Source organism: Canis lupus, chromosome 21 (genome assembly GCF_011100685.1).
Source record: "Canis lupus familiaris isolate Mischka breed German Shepherd chromosome 21, alternate assembly UU_Cfam_GSD_1.0, whole genome shotgun sequence".
NCBI classification, from domain to species: Eukaryota; Metazoa; Chordata; class Mammalia; order Carnivora; family Canidae; genus Canis; species Canis lupus.
The window spans coordinates 40,456,445-40,479,877 of NC_049242.1; the positions used below are offsets into that span (position 1 = coordinate 40,456,445).

The 23,433-nt window shown below is 39.7% G+C and overlaps 1 protein-coding gene across 4 annotated transcripts in view; it reads right to left on the bottom strand.

Moving 5' to 3' along the window:
• The window catches only part of PIK3C2A (phosphatidylinositol-4-phosphate 3-kinase catalytic subunit type 2 alpha), a 116,207-nt gene extending 98,963 nt beyond the window's left edge, over positions 1-17,244 (bottom strand). For 2 of the 4 annotated variants that reach the window (XM_038569171.1, XM_038569168.1), the window contains exon 1: positions 17,109-17,244. The gene's annotated coding sequence lies outside the window, so the exon portion shown is untranslated. Of the gene's footprint in view, positions 1-15,903; positions 16,072-17,098 lie in introns of those variants that run through there. The other 2 variants (XM_038569170.1, XM_038569169.1) reach the window with 2 other exon arrangements.
• Positions 17,245-23,433: the final 6,189 nt, after the last annotated feature.

Sequence of the window (23,433 nt, forward strand, 5' to 3'; positions counted from 1 at the left end):
TGATGTACTTCAATATACTTTAATCCAATATATTCAAAAGACTGTTGCTTCAATAGGTAACCTATATATATATTTATATATATGTATATATACACATATATTTTAAAGATTTTATTTACTTATTCATGAAAGACACACACACACAGAGTGAGAGAGAGAGAGAGAGAGAGAGAGGCAGAGACACAGGCAGAGGGAGAAGCAGGCTCCATGCAGAGAGCCCAACGTAGGACTTGATCCTGGGTCTCCAGGATCACACCCTGGGCCGAAGGTGGCGCTAAACCGCTGAGCCACCCGGGCTGCCTAGGTAACCAATATAAATATATGAATGGGACACTTTACCTTCTTTTTTTTATATTAAGTCTTCAAAACATGGTATATATTTCACACTTAAACATTTCAACTTAGAGTAGCCATATTTCAAGTGTTCAAAAGCCAATGGTGGCTATTGGACAACTTACAGCTAGAATTAATAAGGAAAGGAACAAAAAGCATGGTGAACAAGCATTAATTTCTGGATGATAAAGAAAAATGTATCTTCCAGAAAATCATCCTTTCCCTCAAGTCAATAAAATAAAACATTTCCAATGTCTATTAGTTAATTTGTAGGGGAAGAAAAAGAATTCTTTAAGATTTTATTTATTCGTAAGAGACATACAGAGAGAGAGGCAGACATAGGTAGAGGGAAAAGCTGGCTTGGAGGGAGCCCAAAGTGGGATTTGATGCCAGACCCGAGGATCACACCCGATGCCAAAGGCAGCCGCTCAACCACTGAGCCACCCAGGAGTCTCATGGGGAAGAAAAAATTTAAGTCCCATAGGTAACATACAGCTTTCTTTTTTTTTTAAGATTTTATTTATTTATTCATGAGAGACACACACAGAGAGAGGCAGAGACACAGGCAGAGGGAGAAGCAGGCTCCATGCAGGGAGCCTGATGCGGGGAGCCTGATGCGGGACTGGATCCCGGGTCCCCAGGATCAGGCCCCGGGCTAAAGGTGGCGCTAAACCACTGAGCTACTGGGGCTCTGTCCATTTTCTCATAGGATTTTTCTTTATGAATCATTATGTATTAGTAAAATTATCTGTTAAATGCACAGCAAACATTTTTTTCTAGATTTATTGTTTTCCTTTAATAGGCTCCATTCTCAGCATGGAGCTCAACTCAGGGCTTAAACTCACAACCCTGAGGTCAAGACCTAAGCTGAGATCAAGAGCTAGACACTTAAGTGAGCCACCCATGTGCCTGTAGGTTTATTGTTTTTTCATTCATTTTTTTTAAACGATTTTATTTATTTATTTATTAGAGAGAATGCACAAGAGGGGGAAGGTCAGAGGGAGAAGCTGACTCTTCACTGAGTGGGGAGCCCGATGGTGGACTCAATCCTGGGAGTCCTGACCTGAGCTGAAGGCATATCCTTAACCCAACTGTGCTTCCACTGGCATTTTTAGTGGTTAATTTTTTTTTTAAGTTTGTTTATTTAAGTAATCTCTACACCCAGTCTGTTGTTCAAGCTCAGGACCATGAGATCAAGAGATATATGCTCCTCTGACTTAGCCAACTAGGCACCCCTAATGGTTATTTTTATTTTGTTTTTCAGCATCTAGTATACACCCAATAATAAATATTTATTGAAGAAATGAAGGAATTATGTGGTGCTTGTTTACCAAAAAGGTTTTTTTTTAATGAATATGTATTTAAATATTCTTTCAAGGCTTTGAATCATAGCCTTTATGCTGAGGTTAACTAGAAATTCCATGGGTTATTTTGGCTTTATGATTCTTTTTTTTTTTTACACTTAAATAGTTAATCTTTTTGCAATTTTGTAATCCTATTTGGCCGATTATAAACACACTTATCTATGAAATATTGTTTTCCAATTGTAGAACAATTAGAAATTACATACTTTAAAAATATGTACCAAGAATACTAGGACAGACCTTAGTTAAAAGGCTGCTTCTCAGAAAAAAAAAAAAAGGCTGCTTCTCCCTCTGCCTATGTCTCTGCCTCTCTCTCTGCGTCTCTCATGAATAAAATATTTTTTAAAAATGCAAATTACCACATAAATAATTAAAGAATTAAAATAGAAAAAGCATATGGTGATCTCAATACATAGGCTTAGCCAATTATGAACAGAAGTTCCTTATTTGACCATGAGTAGCAACAAAAAAATCTTATCTAATAATAAAATCCTGAAAACTTCCCTGTTTAACCATGAACAAAAACCAGGATGCCCACCACCACTTCTATTCAACACTTTTATAGACTCCTAGACAGCACAGAAAAGAAAAAGAAAATTTAGGGTTAAATAGGACGAAATAAAGTATTGTGTGCAGATAAAAACTCAAAAGAATATATAGATAATAGCAATGCTAGATTTTAGCAAATTACTGGAAATGATGCCAATATACAAAAATCAATTGTATTTCTATAAACCTACAACAAATGGTTAAAAAAGGCAATGTTCGGGGGATCCCTGGGTGGTGCAGCGGTTTGGCGCTGGGCGCGATCCTGGAGACCCGGGATCGAATCCCACGTTGGGCTCCCGGTGCATGGAGCCTGCTTCTCCCTCTGCCTGTGTCTCTGCCTCTCTCTCTCTCTCTGTGTGTGACTATCATAAATTAAAAAAAAAAAATAAAAATAAAAAAAAAAAAAAAGGCAATGTTCAAAAACACAGTATTTACAGTAACACACATAAAACCCCCCAACTAGCAATACATGTAACAACAAGTTGTGGGGGAAATTATAAAACTTTACTGACAAATACTAGGAGTATCTGAATGTAAGTGATATTTTTCCATGTTTACAAACTTGAAAACTTAATTTTATACAGATGTCACCTCTCCTGAAATCTATAGGCTCAATGAAATCCCAAGCAAAATTCAATGGCTTTTGAAATAGAAATTGACAAGGTGATTCTAAAGTTTATTCAGAAAAAAAAAAAAAAAAAAAAAAAAAAAAAAATAAAGTTTATTCAGTAACCAAAAGGGCCAAAATAACTAAACCCTCTTGAAAAAGAACAAGGTAGGGATGCCTGGGTGGCTTAGCAGTTGAGCATTTGCCTTCAGCTCAGAGCGTGACACCGTGGTCCTGGGATCAGGTCCCACATGGGGCTTCTTATATGGAGCCTGCTTCTCCCTCTGCCTCTGCCTCTCTGTCTCTCATGAGTAAATAAATAAAATCTTAAAAAAAAAAAAAAAAAGAACAAAGGAAGATTTGCTCTACCCAATAGAGACTTATAAAACTAATTTTATTTAAGATAATATGATATTTATGCAGGAAGAGAAATCTAGTAACAGGCTGAGGTCAAAAACAGAAACACACGTACAGAGACACCTGATTTAAGACAAGTGGCATATCAGAACACAGAGAAAGAACTGCCTTTTCAATAAATGAAGCTAGAACAAATGGAGGGAAAACAAAATGGATTCCTACTTCTCCCCATAAGCAAAAATCAACTCAAGGCAAACCAAATGTCTAACTGTAAAAAGAAAACCCAGAATCAGAAAAGGGTAAAATTTCTAAAACAAGATGGAAAGCACTAACCATAAGAGAAAAATAAATTTGACTATAATCAAGAACTTTTATTTATCAAAAGACACCAAAGATAAAAACAAGCCACAGAAAGATATCTTTAACACATAACCAAAGGACTCAAATCCTAGATAAATAACTTTTACAAATTAAAAAGAAAGATAATCATAAGAACCTTCAAATAACATTGCCCACAACAGTCCCATATAGGAACTAACCTGGAAGTGGTCATTAGCTCAAGCTCCACTTCCTCTCTCATCTCCAGAGGTCAGACGATGAAACTGAAAGTTCCAATTCTCTAAACATGCCTCAGTCTTTCTGGCGACTAGCTACATCCTGCTATCTAGGGATCCCAAACACTATTAATTTCATTAGCATACAAAAGAAACTCTGGAAATTCCAAGGGCTTTAGGAGTTGCACGACAGGAACCAGGCACAAAGACCAAATATTTATTTTTTCTTACATCACAGTTCATTCAGTGGAATTCTATATAGTAATGCCAATGAACAAACTAGAACTCTAAGGAAAAAACAGCAGGGACGCCTGTATGGCTCAGCGGTTGAGCGCCTGCCTTCTGCCCAGGGTGTGATCCTGGAGACCCAGGATCCAGTCCCACGTCAGGCTCCCTGCATGGAGCCTGCTTCTCCCTCTGCCTGTGTCTCTGCCTCTCTTTCTGTGTCTCTCATGAATAAATAAATAAAATCTTAAAAAAAGAAAAAAAGAATATTTACATAATGGTAAAACTGTGAAGAAAAGGAAAGGATTCTCAAAAGTTAGCATGGTGGTTATTCATGGAGGGAGAGAGAGATTCCTGATCAAGGATAAGTACATTGGGACTTATGAAATCCAATGTTCTGGTTCATAACCTATTGATTGTTTACAAGTCTATTTTTTAAAAAATATTTTTTTTATTTATTCATGAGAGGCAGAGAGAGAGAGAGAGAGAGGGAGACACAGACACAGGCAGAGGGAGAAGCAGGCTCCATGCAGGGAGCCTGATGTGGGACTTCATCTTGGGACTCCAGGATCACGCCCTGGGCCGAAGGCAGATGCTCAACTGCTGAGCCACCCAGGTATCCCTACACAAGTCTTTATTTTACAATTACTTGTTAAATAATCATATATGCTTTATGCACTTTTCTGTGGGTTATTTCACAATAAAAAAAAAATCCACTCCCTATGTTTTAAATTTAAATATTTTACATATTTTCATAACTATATTATACATGGGATGTGAAAATTAACAACACCTACAATTAATAGATCTGTGGGGTTTTTTTTTTTTAATTCACATGTGGCAAATTATATGAACATAAAAAGCTCAACTTTGGGATCCCTGGGTGGCGCAGCGGTTTAGCACCTGCCTTTGGCCCAGGGCGCGATCCTAGAGACCCGGGATTGAAGCTCCCTCTCTCTCTGCCTATGTCTCTGCTTCTCTTTCTGTGTCTCTCATGAATAAACAAATCTTTAAAAAAATAAAATACAACATTTAAAAATACATACTTCTATCGGCAAGAGATGACTGCACACTATCACCAATGTATGGTATATCCAGCAAATTTATCTTATTTGAATTGGATTAGAAAATCTTAATCCGATTATAGCTTGTCAGGAAGGCAGCCAATGTTTGATGGTAACTATCAAATAGTTATTGATATGTACATAAAATTTTATAGGCTCCACCTTCAAATATTTCTTGAATCTGAGCATTTTTTCTTTATATTCCTGCTACTATCCTAGACCAGCCATTATCTGTTGCTTGGATTACTGAATAGCTATCCAATCTGTTTCTGCCAAACTTCCACCCTCCACCCTCAGACCACTCTTAACACTGCAGCCAGAGTGATATTGAAAATCTTAGATCTTCTTACCCCTCCACTCAGAACTTTCAACAGTTCCCTATCTTACTCAAAGGAAAGGCAAAATCTTTACAACAGTCCACCAGGCACTCTAATACCTGGTCCCCTATTACTTCTCTCCTATAACTCTCTTCTCTGCTACTGTCCAACTAGCCTCCTTGTTCCTCAAGTACATACTTCTCACTCAGAGCCTTTGCTCTTCTGTTCCCTCTGGACTGCTCTTCTTCCCCTGGATAGCTGAATGGCATACTCTCACCTTCACATCTTCATTGAGAAGGTGACTTTGGAGTAAAGTCCTCCTTGATAATCAAGTTAAAACTGCAACTTTTTCTAACTCCACTGCCTATGCACTTTACTCACCATCTCCTTAGCATTTAGTACAATCCAATGTACTATAGATTTTACATATATATTTTATTGTCTAGCTTTCCCCCTCTAGGCTATAAATTTTATGAAGGTAGGATTTATCTGTTAGGCTCATCCTATATCCCCCCAGCACCTAGAACAACCCTAGAACAAGCAAGCTTTCATTCAAATGTTAGTTAAACAAATAAATGAAATTTAATCTAATATGCACCAGATTAGGAAGCAATTTTTTATTGTAGAGTGCCTCAAGTATTCTGTAAGATACTTAAAAGTACATAAAAATATCTTACCAAAAATGAGTATTTCTAAACTAAGAAATACCATAGATTTTTAAGCTACTCTTTTTTTTTAAGAAAAAAAAAAAGAGAGAAAAAATTATTTATTTATTTATTCATGAGAGAGAGAGAGAGAGAGAGAGAGAGAGAGAGAGAGAGAAAGGCACAGAGACCAGGCAGAGGGAGAAGCAGGCTCCATGCAGGGAGCCCAACTCAGGACTTGATCCCGGGTCTCCAGGATCATGCCCCGGGCCGAAGGCAGCGCTAAACCGCTGAGCCACCTGGGCTGCCCTTTAAGCTACTCTTACTGCATTATTTTCATTTAAAGTATTTGGAAGTCATCTTAAATGTGCCAAATTATAAACCATTAACTTCTTTCTTTGAGGGAATAAAATTATGTATTACTCTCAGAATTGTTTTTCAGAGCCACATGGTCCTCTCCGTCAGACCAAAACACATTACTATTTTGAAGTACTTGTGGACAATATAATTCATGTCTGCTTATTGCTTAGAAATATGGGCCCTGGGCTCGACAGAGCAATTTCACTAAAGATGAATCTTGAGGCGTTACCTATGTAAAACTAAAGACCTGAAGTCATGACAATAACTTTCAGGCACCTCCCTGAAAGATGGAGACAGGGCAAAAGAGCTGAAAGAGCTCCCCCTGAAGCATGTGAGCCTACCTGAAGTATAAGGCAGTCACCCTCCAGAGGAGGACTGGCAGGTAAGGAGGGAAAGATCCACCAGAGGCACTCCAAACTTTTGGCTACCAATAGCTGGGGATGGGGCAGGAGAGCTGAGAAAAAAGCGCTCCAAAGTATTCTAGCTCTTTATGAAAGATAGATGCCCTCCAGAGGCTGCGCTAAGGGCAGCAAGATAGAGATCTCTGAGACACAGAAAACCAAGAACAAAATAGAGAACAAAGAGACTTTCCAGCAACCTAAAAACAAACAAAAAACTAGCAGCTAGGCTGTAAAACAAATCTCTAGAATCAAATCAGTGTTCAGATCCCAAATACTCCTGAAGAGAAATTCATCAGTGTCATCCAAAGTACTTCAACCCAGCGGTAAACTGAATCAAAGTCACAACAAAGTACAGACCCATCTTACTTGCAAATCAGACTTTCTCAACTTAGTGGCCTGCCAGAATAAAAGAAACTTAAGTTGTGCTAATATATAATCAAAGATTATGAGACTAAGAAAATGCGACCCATGGTCAAAGAAACAGTCAAAATAAGCAGATACAGAGATGGCCCAAATGTTGGAATTATCAAAGAGGAACTTTAAAATAATTAGGATGAAAATACTAAATGTAGTAGAAAAAATGAAGATGCACAAAGGGAGGGGGTGGCAGTTTCAGCAGAATGACACAAATTACAAAAAAAAAAAAAAAAGAATCAAATAGAAATACTAGAAAAATAAATCAGAAATGAAGAATTAGACTGAACAGCATTAGAAAAGATTGGCAAACCTGAAGACGAATCAAGAGGAAACATCCAAACTATGAGGAAAAAAAGAGGGGAGAGAAAACAGCATGTCTATGGGACAATTTCAAATGGTCTAACATAACTGGAGTCCCAGGAGAGAAAAAAAAGAATGAAACAGAAAAAATATTTGAAGAATATTTGAAGAACTTTCTGCAAGTGAAGAAAGACATCAACCAAACAAATCTAAGAAGTTTAGTGAAGCCCAAGCAGGATAAAAATATATTAGTGAATGATCACAGAGTAATGTAGATTAAGTGACTACTTGGAAAGAAGTGGCTTCAGTTCTTACTGGTAATTGTGGAGTTAGGGTCAAATCAATCTAATATACAGAAAAATACAATCTAATATACAGAAAAAAATTTTTTTCTAAAAAAAAAAAACAGGTAAGTTTCTATAATGACTAGGAGAATTTAAATCTTTACTCCAAATTTAGATATGTTAGATATACACCTGTATTTCTAGTTTAGGGTATGACACAATCAAGCTTTTTTATTTAAACCTAATTTTACTCTGGATTTTTATTTTTTTATTTTATTTTTTTTTAATTTTTTTATTTATTTATGATAGTCACAGAGAGAGAGAGAGGAGCAGAGACACAGGCAGAGGGAGAAGCAGACTCCATGCACCGGGAGCCCAACGTGGGATTCGATCCCGGGTCTCCAGGATCACGCCCTGGGCCAAAGGCAGGCGCCAAACCGCTGCGCCACCCAGGGATCCCTACTCTGGATTTTTAGTGAAACTTTTTTCTTTTCGGTTGGAATGATAAAAATAATAAGCTAAATCACCAAACTCAATTAGCAAAAATAAAAAATATTCTCTCAAAAAATATTCTAAAATCTACATTTATCGATATGAATTTTAATTAAGCACTGTATTTCCAAGAAGGAAAAACACTGTACACTCAATTATTAGGTGTGATAGGAAAAAAAAAAAAAGGTGTGTAAGAGACATTCATGTGAGCTTTACAACATTCAAAGATTTCCATTTGCTTTGCAGAAAAAAGACATATGGAAAACACAAACAGAAACCAGGAGACCAATTAATAAATAACTGAAATAATCTAGAAAACAACTAGAAATTACTTGAATGAGGTTGGCAGCAATGGAGATATGAAGAATGGTTTCCTTTAAACAAGCAAAGATGTTAAGCTTAGACAGTAAAAGAAATGAGGGAAATAACAGTGATGTCATAAAGAATGATTTAATTGGGGGGAGGGGATACTATTTTTAATGGTGTAGTCAAGGAAAAGATGAAATTGGAATAACCTGTACATAAAGGGTGAGTCATGGGAAAAGCCAAGAGCCTTCTTAAGCTTCCCAAATTTAAAGATGGATAAGCCTAGCCAGCTCCCACATCCTTTAACCTCCATAACACACTTTATAATTATGCTTTGCCCAAGTACTACAAGCAATTAATAAAGGGCTTGATTCTCCCTGACAGTCATTATATTACCCTCAGCTCTTAGGAGGAACATTCTACAAATAGAATCTTCATATAAAAGATTCTCAACAGGGCATTCATCAAGAATGCATTCTATATCTGCATATCTGTATCATTGTTTGGGAGGGGGCATGGAATGGGAAATACAGTTACAGCATGAGATTCCTGTTAAAAGATATTTTACTGACAAAGCAGTTTTCAATCTAACTCAAAATCCCAACAGTAGTACTGCTTTGTCAAGATATTTACTGAACTTTGAACTACTTTATTGTCCATTCATTTAACATGAATCATTAAATATACTCTGACATTACCCCAATTCCAACATGACAAATAACAGTAAGCTTTTGTGCTAAATGTTATGGTATATGCCTCCATTTCCAACATAGCTTAAGACAGGAAAACATAAAACTGAATTACAACAGAGAACCCCCAAACAGGTAATAATAATGAAAAACTGACATTATTCTAGAATTTCCCTCCAAAATTCCATAATTTCTATGGCTAAGAAAATCTTGTTTTCAAATGACACTAACTGCATTAAACTGGTAGTTTTACAGAACAGTGATAATAAGGAAAAGAAAATGATGCAGCAACAAGACTTGAGGCTCAAATATCAGAACTCTTTAACTGTGTAATCTTAGGCAAACTACTTAATCTCCCTTTGTCTTAGGTTTTTTTTTTTTTTTTTGTCTTAGTTTTCTTATCTTAAAAGATCGTATTTGTGTTGTCAGGATTAAGCCAAATAATAGGGGGATCCCTGGGTGGCTCAGCAGCTTGGCGCCTGCCTTTGGCGCAGGGTGAGATCCTGGAGTCCCGGGATCAAGTCCCACATCAGGCTCCAGGTATGGAGCCTGCTTCTCCCTCTGCCTGTGTCTCTGCCCCTCTCTCTCTCTCTCAATCATAAATAAATCTTAAAAAAATAATAATAAACCAAATAATATATTTATGCCTAGTTTATAACAGGCAGCTAATAATACATATATGTATTATATCTTTCCAATTATTGGAAATCAGTATACTCATACCATTAAAAAAAAAAGGCAGCTTATGGGCAGCCCCAGTGGCTCAGTGGTTTAGCGCCGCCTTCAGTCCAGGGCGTGATCCTGGAGACCTGGGGTCAAGTCCTGCATCGGGCTCCCTGCATGGAGCCTGCTTCTCCCTCTCCCTGTGTCCCTGCCTCTCTCTCTGTGTGTCTCTCATGAATAAATAAATAAAATCTTTAAAAAAAAAAAAAAAAAAGACAGCTTATTGGGGCACTTGAGTGGCACAGGTAGTTGAATGTCTGATTCCTGGGATCCCTGGGTGGCGCAGCGGTTTAGCGCCTGCCTTTGGCCCAGGGTGCGATTCTGGAAATCCGGGATCGAATCCCACGTCGGGCTCCCGGTGCATGGAGCCTGCTTCTCCCTCTGCCTGTGTCTCTGCCTCTCTCTCTGTGTGTGTGACTATCATAAATAAATAAAAATTAAAAAAAATAAAAGAAAAAAAATGAATGTCTGATTCCTGGTTTCAGCTCACGCTGTGATCTCAGGGTCCTAAGATTGAGCCCTATGTTGAGCATGGAGTCTGCTTAAAATTCTCTCTCCCTCTCCCTGTGCCCCTCCTGCTTATGCTCACTCTCTCTCTAAAATAAATAAATCTTAAAAAAAAAAAAATGTGGCAGCTTGTCACCAATAATCACATGAAAAGATGTTCACTCATTAAGGAAATACACACCAAAACCACAATGAGATACCACTTCATTATCTACCAGAATGGCTAAAATTTTAAAAATGGAAAATAAGTGTTGATAAGGATGCAAAGAACTTGAAACCCTCATACTTTGTTGATGGGAATGTAAATTGGTGCAGCCACTTTGGAAACACTTTAGTGTTTCCCCAATAAATTAAACATAGAATTTCCATATGATCCAGCAATTCCACTCCTAGAAATATACATCCAAAAGTGTCTATTAGCGTGTACACTAATGCTCATAGCAGTATTCACAATAGCTAAGTTAGCAACAATGCAAATGTCTATCAAAAATGGATACACAAAATGTGGTGTTTCACTGAATCTCAAAAGCTTTATGCCAAGTAAAAGAAGTCAGACTCAAAAGGCTGGGGTGCCTGGCTGGCTCCGTCAGAAAAGTGTGTGACTCTTGATCTTGGGGTCGTGAGTTCAAGGTATTTAGATTACTAAATAAATAAACTAAACTAAAACTAAAAAGAAATTTTTGGGGAGGGATGACTTCCTCTGAGTTGCAGATGACCATTTTTTAAAAAGGCTGAATATATACAGGACATTCAGCAAAAGCAAAAAATAAACAGGAATAAAAAATATCAGTTGTTGGGCAGCCTGGGTGGCTCAGGGGTTTAGCGCCGCCTTCAGCCCAGGGCATGATCCTGGAGGCCTGGGATCAAGTCCCACGTCTGGCTCCCCACATGGAGCCTGCTTCTCCCTCTGCCTGTGTCTCTGCCCCTCTCTCTCTGTGTGTGTTTCTCATGAATAAATAAATAAAATCTTTAAAAAAAAGTTAAAAAAAAATATCAGTTGTCTAGAAGGTAAGTGAAAGGGACTGATTACAAAGGAGAAAGGATACTTTTTGGAGCAATAGAAATATTCTGTTTCAAAAAAAAAAAAAAAAAGGAAATATTCTGTTTCTTAATTGTGGTGGTGGCAGTTAAATGCTGTCACTATCTCTTAATTTCGAAGGTTGCTACCTAAAACAAATGAATTTTACTATAAGTAAATTATACCTCAATAAATCTGATTTTTTTTTTAAATCTCTAAATAGTTACAGGGTCATGTTATATATTTCAATACAAGTAGAATTCCTATCTGATAAATGTCATGAGATCCAGGCTACATGCTGGAAGCCAAAGACCACCTTTTCCCAACTCAGCACTGTAGTCTAACGTATTTAGCCTGAACTAAAAAGAAAGGTTAGAACAGTTATAAATTATGTTATGAACACATATACAGTGACTTCATAAATCAACCTGGTTATGGATACTCACAGCACTATGGTTTTGTTTATAGATAATAATTAGGTCTCCTTCAGAGCTTATCTTGGGGGAAAATACATGCTTCCCATAATTCCCTAACTACAAATAAAATATTTGAAAAAATGTTTTCCTGTTTCCTAATTAGACAGGTATTTTTTCTGTGTCTATCACTCCAACATCCACATTCTTTTCCCACCTCACCAGAAGGCAAAGTATCTGCACTCATTTCCCTCCATTGTCTTCTCTCATTGTCCCTACCCTTTTATCTTGAAAGAGGCTATTGTCTTTGCTTTTCCCCTCTCTCTCCACAGCCACAGAACTTTATTAGTGTTTTTTTTTTAAAGTAGGTTCCACATCCAACATGGGGATGCAACTCACAACCCCAAAATCAAGAGTCATACACTCTGTCGTCTTATGCCCCCATAACAGAACCTTAATACTTAATGCCTTCCTGGCTCCACTGATATATTTTCAAAAGTTTTTATAGGAAAAATTTTTTTTAAATAGCCTGTTTTTAAATAGCCTGTTTCAACTAAGTTTCCCATACTGCAAATTTTTTAACCAATTTTCTTATCATTGTCTATTCCTTTCTCATACTCAAACTCCTTATCAAATCTATACTCATTTCACTAGCATTACTCTGCTGCTCGTTTACAGTCACGAACTTCTCCTTCAGTCCTCTTTACTCTCCCACTTACGCTCACTTACTCTCTAAATAAATCTTTTTTTTTAAAAGGCAGCTTATCACCAATAATCACATGAAAAGATGTTCAATACCATTACGCATTAAGGAAATGCAAACCAAAACCACAATGAGATACCGCTTCATATCTACTAGAATGGCTAAAATTTTTAAAATGGAAAATAAGTGTTGATAAGGATGTAGAGAAATTCAAATTAGCCAATTTAATCACACTACGTAAGCAACAAGTTCACAGTCTGTGCTAAGATTTCCTAAATTACTCAAATAATATAAAAGTTCTGTCCACTGGCCTGTAAGTTCTTTATTGCAGAGGTCAACTTATTCTCATCTCTTACTTCACCTGTCTGTCCTTATCTTTTCAAACAAACCTGCAAATCCTTCCATAAACCTCTATCTTATTTTCTCTAAGTTTTTCCCCCAAGTTGTTCCCTATGCATTGAAATAACTGTCCCTGAAACCTCATCCCCTTCTTCCTACACTAACAGCTTAAGATCTAAACTCTTTACTGAAGGGGCACCCGGTTGGCACAGTGGGGAAAAGCATGCAACTCTTGATTATCTTACATTGGGTGTAAAGAATTGAAGAAAAAAAAAAAAAAAGATAAATATTGTTAAGCCAATAATAATTGCTTTTGAATCTATTAAAATCAAGAGTGTTTAAAAATCCCATTTGCAGTCAGCCAGTGTGGATGGAACAGGGAAGCAAAACAAGGGGCTTGAACCCCACCATATCAGGGCTCAAAACCTGGTTCTGCCATTCACTAACTGTAGTCATGATCCAGCTACTTATTCTTCCTGAGACTAGAATTCTTCATCTGGAAAGTGAGGACCATAAACTTATTTAAAAGACGAAGGAAAAAAAAAAATCCCACTCGCTTTTGTACCCAAATAGCTAAATTAAAAATTTTAAGAAACCCAAAATGTAGTTTAAAATTGTATAAACCTCCTTGTTAACTGCCTAAATTATCAATGTGCACGCTCCATCAGTTATAAATAACAGATTGTAGACAAAAGGATACAACACATATATAAATGCACCGAGTTACCAAAACTGTGACTCCAGCAGAACAGGAAAAACAAATTTTCTTCTAGTCTCAAACTTAACCCTGTGAACAACCTGAAAGATATCCCATAACAATATCATTCCCAAGTATGACAATAATTCCAATAAAAGATTCAGTATGAATATTATCAAAATGATGAGAAATTACAAATTACTGGTAATATATTTCTTACAGGAGTTGCTTTTCCTTTTTAAGCAGGAATCCACCATAGGAAAGCAGAGCTTTTATACTGCCTATCTGCATTATTCCATATGTTAGCTACTAACCACAAGCAGCTACTGAGTGCTTGAAATGTGGCTAGTCCAAAGTGTGATGTTTTAAGTGTAAGATGGACATCAGATTTCAAAGACTTATCAAAAAAAAAAAAAGTAAAATATCTTAACATATGTGGTTCTCATTTAGTATTTCTACTGGACAGCATTTAGATATAAACTCTCAAATAAAAAAAATGGATACCAGAGTAAGCCTCTTAGTTAGCGTCTCACTGCTTGGTAGTATCACAGCAAGGTCTGGAACTTCTGTCATCTTTTTTTTTTTTTTTTTTTTTAAGATTCTATTTATTCATTTGAGAGAAAGTGAGAGGGAGTACCAGTGAAGGGGAGGGGTAGACAGGGAAACAGACTCCCCCCTGCGTGGGGAGCCTGACACAGGGTTCTACCCCAGGATCCTGCCTTAAGCCAAAGGCAGATGCAGAACTGACTGAGCCACCCAGGTGCCCCAGAACCTGATCACCTTTATTCCACTCTCATTAAGGAAGAAATTAATCCGTTAAGACTCAACTTGAGCATCACCCTTCCTCAGATCCACTCATTCCCCTTCTCCAGCCCATGTGATCACATTCTTTTCAGTACTTTGGACCTACTGCTGCCCTTATAAACATACTGTCATAATCTGTGTGTCTCATTTTTTTCTATCCCTCAAACCACTGCAGTGCCAGGCATCCTTGCAGGCCCTCTGAAAACAAAATCTTTCAGAAGGTTAATGCTTAGCCCTCCTACAACAAATCAAATGTACTGAAACATTCACCTTTATCATTTACCTGCATTAACATGGCAAATATAATAAAATGGATAATTTACATTTTCAAAGTAAGTAACAAGTTACAAAGCATTGAAAAAAAAAAAGAAAAAAAGTCCTTTGCACTGCTGCTCTGAATAGTTTGGTCTGATGCTCTGATAAGAACTCTGAACTCTTGAGAAATTCAACACCCTCGTTAGGTGTAAGTTCACTTATTCAATGTGCTTACAAGTGCAAAAACATTGTGCTAGATTAAAGAAAGATTCCTGGACATGGAACTGATGCAACAATCTTCAACTGAAAATTTTAGAACCGTTCATGGCAGAAGGGAGAAACAGAATCAAATGGTTAATACACAGCTAATTATCTAAACTTCTAGTTACTAACTCCTGTAAGTGCAGTCGCGAAAACTTTTATGTTCCATGAAACAGGAAAGGTTGTGAAACCTATGGATGAAAACATTAAAATACATTGCTTGCCAAGAAACGAACGATGCAAGCAACATGCATACAAAACAGATTTTTGTAAGAAAAAAAAATGCTTCAGAATCTTTAAATTCAGGCAATATTGGGTGGGGGTGGGGTGGGAGTGACTGGGTGACGGGCACTGAGGGGGGCACTTGATGGGATGAGCACTGGGTGTTATTCTGTATGTTGGCAAATTGAACACCAATAAAAAAATAAATAAAAAAAATAAATTCAGGCAAAATTACTTGTAGTAGTTATATATATATATATATGCTTGATATCTACATATCTACTTTTGAATTAATTTGAGCTAAATAACAAAATCTCTCTATTCTCAGTCATAATGCTTTTCGGTATTCAAAAAATGGTCTTAATATGAAACAAGCAACTATCTTCAACTGCATAGACCTCAGTTAGAGCACTTCAGTCTAATTTGCCATGGTGAGTAAGAGTAGGTACTAACACCGAGTGTGGCACAACGCTCAAAGGAGTCTCCTGTGGAGACTTAATCACAAGCCAAGGAGGCAAAGGTACAAAGTCTCTTCTGGAATCAGTGTTCTGGACCTCCAAACAGGCTTCCCCCCTCTATACTAATGTCTGCGGCTCTTCTGATACCTTTCTTTTTTCTGCCTCTCTTATAATCTGTGGCTTTGACACAACATATTAAACAATTTTCCCAGCAGAGCTTTTGGGTGGTCCGACACCCACCTGGAACAATTTCAGGGTACCTCTTTAATAGGTAATGTTGTTGGGCAGCCAGGGTGGCTCAGCGGTTTAGCGCCGCCTTCAGCCCAGGGCCTGACCCTGGAGACCCGGGATGTAGTCCCACGTCGGGCTCCCTGCATGGAGCCTGCCTCTCCCTCTCTGTGCGTCTCTCATGAATAAATAAACAAAATCTTCAAAAAAATAATAATAAGTAATGTTGTTCAAAGATGAAGATCTCCTTCCCTACAGCACCCACTGTCCAGATTAAAAATAAAACCACAACCTCAACTTCTATCCGGCTAATTAACAGAAGGGAAGGAACTACCACAGGCGCTCTCTTCCACATGCTTTATCCCCACACTTTCTTCCTCCCTCAGTTTTCTTCCTCATTTCCCTCGTGAAGCCCTGCTCCCGCCCCACCCCCCCGAAGAAATTTCCACAACTAGAGCAATCTCCTTTTTAAAGCCAAACCATTTAGTGAGGAAAAAGAAGTATGCGTTTTTTTTTTTTCCTCCCCTTCTTCGATTCTGTATTGTTCCTCCGTCACTCAGGAAGAGTGAAGCAAATATTTTTCATCTGACCGCACTCCCGGAAAGATGATGCACTAAACACACACTTAAATAATACTGTTCTCCCGAAGCAAGTGGATTCGCGGCAAAAAAAAAAAAAAAAAAAAAAAAAAAAAAAAAGGCAGCAAATGGGAAAAAGTGTGAAGAAGAAAAACAAAAACAAACAAACAAAAACAAAAAGACATTATCCCCAAAGCTGGAGATGGGACAAGGAGGCGGAGGGGGTGCGGGGAGACGACCCAGACGTGCCACACACTTCGCCAGAAGCGAACGATTCAACAAGAGGGCAGGACCGGCCTCAGGGACTCCGACCCGGTACCGAAGGACAAGGGGGGGCTCTGCCCTCCGCCCGCGGGCGAAACTAACTCCCAGGCGCCCCGCCAAGAGGGGCCTACGGGGGGCGCGGGCCCCTCGCCCCTCAGGCGGGGCGGCCGGACACGGCCTGGGTGGAAGCAGGGCCCGGGGGAGGTGAGTCGGGCTGAGGCGACGCCAAGAGTACCAGAGAGAGGGTCAAGGCGGGCGCCCGGGACCGGGGGCCGCGGCAGGGGACCCTCCCATCCTGGGCGCCCCCGGGCCCCTCGCGGCCCCTGCACAGCGGGGCCCCCGGCACCGGCCCCCGCCGCACCTACCGCTCCTCACCTCACGGCGCCCGAGCCTCTGCCTCCACCACAACCCGAGCCGCCGCAGCAGCCGCGGTGCGAGCCATTTCCCTCCCGGCCGCCTCAGCCGCCGCCAAGAGCCTCGGCGGACTCCGCGGCCAGCCAAGCACAGCACGTCACTTCCGGCCAGGGAAGCCCCGCCTTCCGCGCCCAGGCTTCGGCGGGATTGGCTGGCGCCGACGGCCTACCTGAGGTGGTGGGCGGGGCCTGGGCGCGTCCCGCGAGGCTGGAGCTCGGGCGGTGGGGGCCGGGCTGCGGCTTCCCCTGGGAAATGCCGAGTCGGCTCGGGACGTCGCTCCCGGCAGCACCAGCCCGCGGCGGGGATGGGGGATGGTGAGGAAGGGACGGGGGGCGGGGGATGTACCTCCTGGGACCCCAGCCGGCCACTGTGCGGCCGGGCGTCCGCCAACCAGCGAAGTGCTCTTGTTCCCGTGCCCTCTCCAGGGACCTCAGCAAGTCTGCTCCAGCCTGGCCGTGGTTCCCAGATTGCTGGTTTGGGCCCCAGGCCGCGGTGAGGTTAGTTTGCGGCTGGAAAACTTGAAAGGCACAGGCAAGATACGGAGTCCTGCAGGCCAAGCTGCATTTAGCGGCGGCTCACGGTGGATCAGGTGCTGCGGAGAGTCTAATTAGCAGCCCGTCACGTGGACTGCGTGAAGCTCCTTCACTCGGGTGTCTCACGTAGTCCTCAGCGGTCAGGTAAGGAAGATAGCCCGGTGACAGCCCCCGGCTAGGCGGAGACGGCTCTTGTCTGCACCTCAGAGGGTCTTCACAAGGCAATCTCCAAAATACCTGCCTCCCGACCAGTGACTGAGATTATGCTTGTAGAGGTTAGCCCTTAAGTATCCGATTTAAGAATTACATAACCATGTCGAGCAGATAGGAAAATTCTCCCCATTTCACAGATGGTGACGCCGGGAGCAGGATTCAAACTCCAATTCTGACTCCACAATCTGTAGCATTTTCCAGCTTTTTAAATCTTTATTTTTTTGCATTTACCATTTTTATTTCGCTATGCAGAAACATACATTTACCCTGCTCTGTGTGATGCAGTTGACAGTGTAATGGAGAATATATCTTTTTGAAGGCTGAACACTAAATAGTTTAATTACAGTGGAAATTCTGTACAATTTAAGGCTTGGCTCTGAACTCGATTGTAAATATGGACCAGATTCAAAATAAAACTTTTTTTTTCAAGTAAAACACTTTTTTTATTTTTCAAGTAAAAGAAGAAAAAATCAACTTAACACAAGGAAAAAAGAGGAAAACAAAGCAACAGAAGCCCAACAGATTTTTCTGGAGTGACATTTCATAATATTGTAAGCTAACAAAAACAGGTTTCTTCCCCCCAAACAATGACGATTTACATATTTAGGAGTTAGGGAACTCTTGGAAGCTTTCCATGTTGGACGCAGACCAAAGCAAACAAGGAAAAAATCACGTTAATATGTCCCTTAAACAGTGAGAGAAGGGGACACGCTCCTTCCAAAGGCTTACAATCTAATGTGGTAGACTGACTTGGGCCGCAATTCTCAGTAAAACAACAACCACAACAACAACAACACCTTTTTTTTTAAGTTGTGAGAAGACTAAGTAGAAACTTCCTTTCAACAAATAATGGGAAAGAAATCTTTTTTCTCTCTTCTCTCTCCCCCACCCCCCCCCTTTTTTTTTTTTTTTTTTTTGGTAGAGTGGATGTGAAGTGGATGAAGCCCCTCTAATTACTCTAATAAACATGCCTGCAACTCCCGGGAGATGAGACTGGATGGAGTTCTGAGTCTATGGAAGGAACTGCTCAAGGAAGCAACTGCACTCCTTGAGGTGGCTACTGACTCTTGTCCACCCACCTTTCCTACTCCAAGCTTTCCATCCCTTCCTCCCCTCCCCACCCCCACTTCCAGGCAGACTTTACACACCCTAGAAGAATGTCCCTTAGGAATCTGTTTAGTTCCACAGCATTGTTCTGCTTTATCTTCTCATCAAAGGAGGAATTTGTAGAATTGGCAGCTCTTACCCAAGATTAAAGGGGGAGGGGAAAACATTTTATCTCAGCTGGTTTCCTTGCTTCTGCTCCAGAACTGAGTGTGCCTTCAGAAAGAAGGAAGAGGCCTTGAGAGAACACTGTGTCTTGAGGGAAGATTAACTATTTGACTTTTTTTCAATCTTTTTTGTATTTTTTCTTATGAGAAATATTCTTTCTCGGTCCCAGCAGCAGAGAGCCCTTGCTTGGGTAAATTTCTTGTTGTAATTCTAACTTCATTATTTTATTATGCCTCTAAATGGCCTATATTTAGTAGGCTCTGATTGACCAGAAGGGTTCCAATAAGAAGAGAAAGAAAGGGAGTTTGATAGTTTTCCAGATACTAAAAAACCAGCATTCACAAATTGCCAGGTGTCAAGAATCAGAGTAGCCCTCCCTTAGCAGCTCATCTCTCTGGCAACGGGTGTATGAAGATGGATGTGTCAGCAATAGAAACACAAATTTCCAGGACAAACTGGTGCTGCTCTCATTTGGAACCAAAAGAGAACATAGCTGGCAGCCATTTCTCACTCTCCTACTAGCTTCAATATTAAGATTTGAAGGTAGAGAAAAGAATTGAGGAGGAGGCATTATATTTTTAAGTGTTCCAATCCTAAGCTCCCACAGAGAACAGCACCACAAATATTCCCAAACTTCTAGTACCAAATGAGAATTGGGCAACCTTGTTTTACCACAGGTTAAAAAAAGAGTGATATTTAGAGCATTTGCTAAGGTCAGGCCCTCTTAGTGCTTTACAAGTCATTGAGTTCCTCTAACAACCTCAAACAAGTGCCATTATTCTATCCTCATTTTGTAGCTAAGAAATTGAAGAACAGAGAGAATAACAAATTTGCCCATAGTCGCACAGATACTAAATGGTATAACTGGGATTCAAACTCAGGTCTAACTATAAGGCCCATACTTTTTTACCTTCACACTGCTCCCCAAAAGCCCATGCAGAGTTTAACAGCAAAAAAATAGCAACTAAAGGCCATTTATCAGTAAACCTAGTCTTCACTTTCCTTTTCCAGTGCTGAATCCCCAACTCTGCTGGGTCCTATACCACACAACGTAAAACCTATAGTTTCTACTTCTTAGAGATGACTATCTAAGGCAGATAACACTGTCATAAATGACATTAAGAACATTAAATGTTTAATAGCCAAACTGTATAAAGAGTCTAAATGTCCATCAATTGATGAATGGACAAAGATGTGGTTGATAGATAGATAATGGAATACTACTCAGCCAACAAAACAACTGAAATCTTGCCATTTGCAAGGACATGGATAGAGCTAGAGTGTATAATGCTAAGTGAAATAAGTCAGAGAAAAAGACAAATACCATATGACTTTACTCATGTGTGGAATTTAAAAAACAATATATGTTGGCAAATTGAATTTAAATTAAAAAAAAAAAGATGAATATACAGGATTGGGGGGTGGGGAAAAGAGAGAGGAAAACAAATCATGAGGCCTAACAGAACAAACTGAGGGTTGATGGAAGGAGGTAGGTGGGGGATGGGCGAGATGGGGGATGGGTATTAAGAAGGGCACTTGCGATGATGAGCACTGGGTGTTACATGTAAATGAGGAACCACTGAACCCTTCATCTGAAACCAATATAGAACTGTGTTGTTTAACTAGAATTTAAATTTTTTAAAAAAAGAAACATTAAATGTGTAGATAATGAAAGGATGTGAAGTTTGTAGAAGGAATAGGAAATGTTTGCCTTGTGATTCAGCCAAAAAAAAAAAGTACTGAGTCCTTGTTTTCAATATATCAGGCACTATTCTCTGTGCTAGGGATATAGTAGAGAACAAGATGAGGTGTCCCTGCCCTCACAGAGCTTAGAGTCCAAATCCAACAGGGGACACAAACATTAAACCCCTAATTAATTATTTATCTAAATTGTGGTAAGTGTGAAGGAAAATCACAGGCTTCTTTGCTTTATAATGGAAGGCAGAAAGACCTTCCCTGGGAAGTGGCATTGAGCTGAGACCTAAAGGATGAATAGAAATGAGTGACGATGCAGTAGAAATGAGTGAGGATGCAGTAAAAAGCATCCAAGGCAGAGGGACAGTGTGTGCAGAGACACTGAAGGAGGAAGGAGCATAGTTCAGCTAAGGAACTGAGAGGCCAGTGTTGCTGTTATACTGGGAATAAGAGGGAAGTGGCTTTAGATTTGGTAGTGTGGCAAGCAGATCATGCCATGTCTGGGAGACTATATTAAAATTTACATCTTTATCTTAAAAATGAGGAGAAGGGGTTTCAGTTCTCAAATGATCCAAGTTGCATCTTAAAAAGATTTCTTAAGGTTGGATAGAGCATATATCTGAGTGAGGCTACAGAGGATTTAGACAGCCCAGTTTGGAGGTTATTGCAACAATCTAGGGAAGTGATGATGGTGGCTTGAACTTTGCGTAAGACAGTAAATATAAAGCTGAGCCAGGGCTTTTGTCCTTGGAGACAGTCAAGTAGAGGAGAGAGATTTAGAAGCAAGTATGATGTAGTGAGCATTATTAGAGATATATGTAAGTAATTTTGGAAGTTTGAAAGCTCGGGAAAGAAGAGGGGAGGATGGAAAGTAATTAGTTATCTATTGCTGCATATCAAGTTACCCCAAAACTCAGTAGCTTAAAGCAACAAAAATTAACTCACAGTTTCTTTGGTCAGGAATCCAGGTATGGCTTAGGTGAGTGATTCTTCCTCAAAGTTTCTGATCAAGTTACAGTCAAGCTATTAGCTGCCAGTCTCATTTAAAGGCTTGAATGAAGAGAGATCCACTTCCATTTTTACTTACGTAGTTATTAGAAGGTCTTAATCTCTTGAAACATAGGTCTCTTCACAGGGCTACCTCACAACATGGCAGCTGGCTTCTCCAACATGAATAACCAAGAAAGAGCAAGAGAGTACAAGATTGTGTGAGAGAAAACATCCCTGAACAGAAGCTATGGTCTCTAACCTAATCTTCAAAGTGAGGTCCCATCACTTCTGCCATTCTCTATTCATTAGAAAAGAGTCAATCAGTCTTCATGAAGCGGGGAATATGCAAAAGTGAGGCATATACAAAGACTTGAATACTAGGAGGTCGGGGGTTACTGGGAGCCATCCTAGGAGCTGACTACTACAGCAGGTTTCCCAGAAGAGGTAACACTTGAAGTGGTTATATTGGAGTTTCCCAGGGGCATCTCAGGAGAAAGGACATTAAGAAAAGGGTATGTGAAATATACAGTGGTATCTTTCTATAAATTTACTTCGATGATTGCTACCAATATGCTTGCATCTTTGTGGAAAAAAAGATATACAGGGATATTCATTGAAGTGTTATCATATTAGTTTGCTAGGGCTGCCGTAACAAAGTACCACAAACTGAGCAGCTTAAACAATAAATTTATTGTCTCACAGTACTGGAGGCTAGAAGTCTGAGATCAACATGTTGGCATAAGGGAAGTATCTGTTCTAGGCCCTCTCCTCAGCTTATAGGTGGCTGTTTTCTCCCTGTGTCTTCTTGTCTTTCCTCTTAAAAATATCCCTGTCCAATTTTACTCTTCTCACAAGGATGCCAGTCAGATTGTATTAAGTCCCACCCTATGGGATCCCTAGGTGTCTCAGCGGTTTAGTGCCTGCCTTCAGCCCAGGGCGTGATCCTGGAGTCCCGGGATCGAGTCCCACATCAGGCTCCCTGCATGAAGCGTACTTCTCCCTCTGCCTGTGTCTCTGCCCAATCTCTCTGTGTGTCTCTCTTGAATAAATAAAATCTTAAAAAAAAAAAAAAAAGTCCCAACCTAAAGGACTTCATTTGAACTTGATCATAAGGAACCAATCTCTAAATAAGGTTGTATTAGGAGATATTAAGGGTTCGGATATCAACATACGAATTTTGGAGAAGATAACACAATTCAACCCATGATAATTACATAGCAGGAAAAGAGTAAAAGCAACCTAAATTTCCAACAATAGGGAATGGGTTAAATAGGCTATGGTATGTCATAAAATGGAAAGTGGAATACTATGTAGCCATTAAAAAGATGGACTAGGGATGCCTGGGTGTCTCAGCGGTTTAAGTTCTTATGTTATAAACCTGTTTTAAGGTTGTGGGTTTTTTTTTTTTAAGTTATCAGTCTTAAAAAGATTTTTCTAGTCCAGGATTTTCTAGCATACTCCTAATATTGGCTCAGTTGGGTTCAATAAATGTTAACTGAGATCAGTCGGAAGCCAAGCAGTGTACAAGGGAAACAATGATGAATACAATATGACCCTGCCCTTGTAAAGCCTACGGTCTAGTA